Here is a 6000-nt window from a genome sequence, read left to right as displayed (position 1 = left end):
CTGAGAAGGGACCTCATCAATGTCTATAAGTATCTGCAGGGAGGATGTCAGAGGATGGATCCAGGCTCTTCTCAGTGGTGCCAAGCAATAGCAGAAGAGGCAGTGGGCAGAAACTGATGCACAAGAAATTCCACCTGAAGAGGAAGAACTTCTCTACTGTGTGGGTACTGAGCACTGGACCAGTTTTCCCGGAGAGGCTGTGGAGTCTCCCTCACTGGAGATACTCAGGAACTGCCTGGATACAACCCTGTGCCCTGTGGATGACCCTGCTTCACCAGGAAGGTTGGATGGGATGTCTCACTTTGGTCCCTCCCAGCCTGACCTGTTCTGTGATTCTGTGATAAAGGCACTGGGTGCGGACATAATTTATATAACTTCTTACAGACCCTCTTGGCCAACTGTTGACTTTCTTAATTTCTGAAAGTTTTAGAATAGGACAATGAGAACAGAGCAGGAAATTTTGACTGACGTTTTCTCTTGATTAGTCAGAATTCTTTATGTAAAAAGTGCAAGTGTTCATTTGAATGTAAAAGCTAATAAATCTTCATTGGGTGTTTTTTTTCTGGTCTAGGATAGAATTTTAGAAAGATTCATTTGTGTGAATTTCATAATCTCTTTTTACCTTTCTTTCCCACCTTTTAAGACACATCTGCATGCTAAAAGTCTGGCAGTTGAAGTGCTCACGTAATGTGTAGGTTCATGTATTTCAGGAAGATTAATTGAGGTGGATAGCTGAGTCTTGTTGCAGTAATAATGACGATAAAGCCTCATTTTCTAAACTTAAGCTTGCATTTATATCAACACCAAACAGAAATTTTACGTGGAATGGAAGAAGAATTTCCTTGGTGTTATCTTGCTTTGAATGTGTAATAATTGTGTCTGTTGAAATTGATAAGTAATTTTCTCCAGGACAATTTTCAAAAAGTAGTTGACTTTCTGTGTTTAGTCATTCTTCCCTTTTATTATTGGGGTAGAGGAAAACCAATGTTTGACTCTTTGATCTGTCTCATTTCTTGGTGAATTATCATGTTTATTTTCCAGTATAGGAGTAAAATGTTTAATAAATTTTTCTTCTTTGGTTTGATTTGTTAGCATTCTTTGTAGTATTTATGCTTTGATGAAAATGTGACAAACCATTTTAGAAAAATTGATTGTTTAATGTTTGTGTCTGATACAAAGCATCTAAAATTCATAATGCTCAGTTTCATAAATATGCACATTTTTAATTGGACTAATTATTTCAAAGTGTTTTTAACTTCAGGATAGATATCTTGGTACTTTAAAGTTTTTTCTTTAAATTTCTGTTAATATTGAGAAACCAATTTTTCTACTGTCTGGTAACTTTATTCTGTAGAAAAAAATTGATTTGTGTATAGTAAATAATTTTATGGGATAGTTATAATATTTGGAGGGAATTTAAATCTAAGAACATGTGTGTGGAATTTTTTCACCTTTTGAATTCCTGAAAAAAACCTGTCAATTGTCTACCTTCTCCGTTCCATCTAAGAAGGAAGAAGGAAGCATGGTTTTGTTTGTTCATTGTAAAATGTACCAAGTTTAGATGAGTCCTGTGAGAGAATACCAGACTGCAGATTTTATACCATCTATAGCACTTTTTTCCTTAGCACAGTGAGCTTTAATTTAGGATCTGTTCTTGAGCTGGCTAGCTGACTGCAGGTTGTATCTTCCCGGAATTCCATTAAAGGAAATGGGGATTTACACAGGGATGTGAAACCTTTCAGTTTTGAATTGTAACACTAACTGGTTAGTGATTAGCTTCTCTTGACCTAAACTCCTGTTGCGAAGTCCTGTTTTTGTGTTAAGCACCATTTAAAGAGGCAGTAGGTGTACTTTTAAGCCAGACTTGATTATGCAATATATATTGTATTTTAGATGTGCAAACACAGCACATACTCAAGTCTAATCCAGGGTACCCTGTTATAGATCCAGCAGTGGCAGATGTAGCTAAGAGGTTCCTGCTCTTCTTTGTCGAGGGGTACTGTTTCTTAGCTGTGCCAATTTTCAAAGGTACATGGAGCCACAGTTTTTAAATAGTCTTTATTATTTCATTCTTATTAAAACTGTGTGATATGTGCATTCTTCTAAACACATAATTTCACAAATCTGCTTCAGTGTGTGGCCAGAGCTAAAGGGGTGCACACCTCCAGTGAGAGCCAAGGAAGGGTGGAGCCTTATAAAAATGGGAGCAAGTGGGATCATAACATGTAGCTACTGTTTTTTTTTGTACAGACTAGTTGCATAGGATTTGCAAATACTATTTCTGCCACACTTACAGCTTTGTTATTGAAGGAAGGGGATCTCTTGTAGGGAACTGTGTGCAAATGGCTAAGAAAATATTTTAAATGAGACTGCAGAAGAATAGCAGCTGTTTCTGATGGATAGGTTATTAAATGCTGCCTTTCAAATTTATCTTACGAACTTGGGTTTGTACTATTTTTGTTTGTCCTTTTTGTTTTTCTGATTTGGGGAGCTTGTTCACTGATGACTCAGAAAATTTGTATTGTATCACTTTCTTTTAGTATCTTTGTTAGTAATTTGATGGAGACACCTTAAGTGTAGTTAGTTGGGATCCTGGAAGGCAAAATACAGACAGCCTGGAAAAGGATGGAGGGGAAAAAAGCCTGGTAAGTGCTTCAGCACCCCGCAGCCAAGGATAAATTATTAGACACCTAGCAACCTGCTGAGTGCTTTCCTGGTCACTCCCAGGGAGCTGGAGGGAAGCCAGTCTCAGGCAAAGAGCCCAGATTGCTAGCAAATTCCTGGTGAGGTGGCAAGTCTGAGGATGTTCTGAGAAGTCAGTTTGGTGAGTCAGAGACCAGATCAGTGGGGTACATGGACAAGTGTGGGCCAGGTTTGAGTGTATCATGTGATTTAGGTTGGAAGGCACCATAAAGATCATCTAGGTACAATGTTTCCCTTTTTCCAGTCACTTGGAACTTTGCTTGATTGCATTGACTTCTCAAATATTACGGAGAATGGCTGTGCAAATACATCAACCAATTCTCTCAGGACTCCAAGATGCATCTTATCTCAGGTGTCATGGGCTTACATACAGTCAGTTTCCTCAGGTGATCGTGAATCTGATCTTCCCTTACAGCAGAAGGGACCTTGTTCCTCTAGTTTCTGTCTTGCAGTCCATCCATTCAAGAAGTGTGGGAAGAGAGGTTGCAAGCCAAGACTGAGGCAAAAAATTGTTGAGTACTTTAGCCTTCTCCTCATCTGTTGTTACCAGTTTACCAGCCTTGTGTAGTGGGTGTGTACACCTTCTTTGACCTCCCTTTTGTCGTTAATATACCTATAGATGTTGTTCTTGTTATTCTTTGCATCCCTTGCCAAGTTCAGCTCCAGCTTCGCCATGGCCTTCCTCATTCCATTCCTTCACAACTGGATTGCATCCCTACAGTCTTCCTGGGATGCCTGTCCTTGCTTCTGCTTGTGCATTTACATCTTGCCCTTTAGTTTGACCAGCAGTCCCTTCTCATCCTTGCTGGACTCTTGCCTTCCTTGCTTGATTTCTTGTGCCTGGGGATTGTTAGCTCTTGTGCTCTGTGGAGGACATCCGTACAGATCACCAGCTCTGTTGCTTGTCCCAGAGGGCAGTGTCCCTGAGGTTCATATTGGCTGGCTCCAGAGGCCTAAATTCACTGCTCACCAGACTCAGAACTCCACCAGCGTGTAATCACTGTAGCCCCGGTAAAGGTCTCAGGCTTATTAGAGCTTTCTTGCATGCATCTTCACTGCAGTCTGGACCAAGATTGGAGAGCTGCACTGTATCAGGAAGGGAGCTATGGGGCCACCTCTGTGTTGAGTAAGGGCAAGGAGGTACAGACTACAGAGAAGGGTAGAAGAGTGGCAGCAGAACAGCCTGAATGATCTGGAGCAGTGGAGTGGTGAGCAGGGGTGTTTTCATTATCTGTGAGCTAGAGAGATGGAAATTGCAAACTGTGGTCAGTCCCAAATTGTAGCGAAATCTCTCTCCTGATGAAATCTCTGTCCTGATGGCGGGACAGTCTTAATATGTGAAGCATGCAGGAGAGAATTGCTTTTTCCTGTAATCCTCATAATTCATGCTTCTATGAAGATGATATTTGCAATGACTTTTGACCAGACTTGTTTGAACAGCTTGCTTAGGTCCATTACCTTGTCAGGGAGTAGACTAGGACACATCTGTGTGACAAACCATTTCTAAGAACTTAACCTCTCTTTACCTCTGTTGTTACGTTTTCTGCTACCCAAGGTGATCTGTAGCCTCTTCTAGCTTCTGTGAACTGTGAATGATGGTGTGCAAATAGTATGCACTCTTTCAAATGTCATTATAACTCAACTAATCTGTGATATCACTGACTACTACCATAGCAGGCCTCCTAACAGGCATTTCATCTTTCCTGTAGACTGTTTGGACTTCTTCTCTTCCCAAAAGTCCTTTTGGAGGAAGACACGAGACTGCCATTCAGGTAATGGCAACCCACACCACCAGTCTTCTGTTCTACTGTTCTTTCTCCATTATATGTTCTTCAGTACTCTCTGAAAAGGTGATGGACCTAAGGAAGCTGCTCATCCACAGCAGACTACTCATGGCCACTCACAAATTTTCCTATTAAAAGCCATCTAGGATCCATCTGTGCTAGAAGCAGCCCTCTCCTCGGTTGTCCTGTGAAGCACTGGAAGATGAACACCTGCTGCTATAGCGTGTTTTATCTCAGAAAATGACGTTTCTAGGATGTGTCATCTCCACAAATACAGACCAAAAACTGATTTGTCGATGTGGTAGAGGAGAGGTTGCAATATGTGACTATTCCTAGCTGCTGGAATAACCTGTTCGGCTGCAAAGTTTGAACAGCATTCCTTGAAGTTCCTTTTAGCCCTATCTTTTGGGTTTTTTTTTCAATTGCCCTTTTTTTTTTTTTTTTTTGAGGCAAAAAAGGAGACGTGTCAGTTTTAAAACCACCATATTTTCACAGACAGCCTTTGCTTAGCAAGAAAAGATTAATCAGTCATTACCCTAATTTGCTTTCTGTTGGTGTACATATCATTGCAAGCAAAGGAGCAACTACCTTGAAACCTGCTTGCTTGTTCTGTAGTTCTACCAAACTATGTGATGAGAGGTGGTTATGCAGGTGGTTATGGTATATCTGTCTAAAAATCTCTTGCTCTCTACAAAAGTCTGTGGTTCCTGGAGAGAAACTAAACCAGAGCAAATTCTTCCTTTTCTCCTCCCCTCTACCCCACCTCCAAAAAAGAGAAAAATAAAGAGAAGAATGATTGGGCTGGAGGTAAACCAATGAAGCAAAGAGCAAAATGGAAAATATGAGTGATAGTGTTGTACTATTCTGGGCAGGAGATAATGGCTGGATCACTGCTTGCCCCAATTATGGTATAATGTCCTAGTAGAGTAAGACCCCAGAAGTTCATAATCCAAATGATCAGAAGCTCATGGAAAGGAGTATCAGGATGGTTTATAATTATCCTCAGAATCTCTATAATGAGCAGGGCTTCTGATGCTGTGCTTACATTGGGAGTCAGGTTCTGCTGAGTGTTTGCTCAGCGTGATGTTTCTGCTCTTGGTCTTTCTTACCCTGGTGGGTGACTAGTGTTAGAGCTCTGCAGGGCATTGGGTGCTGTGACTTTGATTCTTTAAACAAGATCTTCTCTACAGCTAATCCTCAATTATTATAATAACTAGTTTGCTCCCCTGGCAAAATTGGGTTATAGCACAGAGATCAGGTTGTATTAAAGAAGTTGATCTATTTCTGTACACTATTTATGTACACTGTACACAGAAGAAACTGTAGTGTTGGAAAACTGTATTGCTTCATATGTTTTTCCTGTGATGTTCCCTGTGTGAAATTATTTGTCTTAATAATACAAGCCACGTCACATTATTTCTGAGGATTGTAATCTGCAAAATCATGTATTACTTGTATGCCTTGACATAAATTTTACATAAATCAAGGTTTTTCTATAAAAATATATTTTACA

The 6000-nt window shown here is 40.2% G+C and overlaps 1 protein-coding gene across 7 annotated transcripts in view; it reads left to right on the top strand.

Annotated features, from left to right (window-relative positions):
* CLOCK (clock circadian regulator) overlaps positions 1-6000 on the top strand; it is a 55371-nt gene that overhangs the window by 12182 nt on the left and 37189 nt on the right. For 2 of the 7 annotated variants that reach the window (XM_017744339.1, XM_017744337.1), the window contains one exon: positions 4413-4475. The exons of the other annotated variants lie outside the window; for them this stretch is intronic. The gene's annotated coding sequence lies outside the window, so the exon portion shown is untranslated. The remainder of the gene's footprint in view (positions 1-4412; positions 4476-6000) is intronic. 7 annotated transcript variants of the gene reach the window in all.

The sequence above is a fragment of the Corvus brachyrhynchos genome, unplaced genomic scaffold, assembly GCF_000691975.1.
Source record: "Corvus brachyrhynchos isolate BGI_N302 unplaced genomic scaffold, ASM69197v1 scaffold17, whole genome shotgun sequence".
Lineage (NCBI taxonomy): Eukaryota > Metazoa > Chordata > Aves > Passeriformes > Corvidae > Corvus > Corvus brachyrhynchos.
This window is presented reverse-complemented; position numbering and strand designations above follow the sequence as displayed.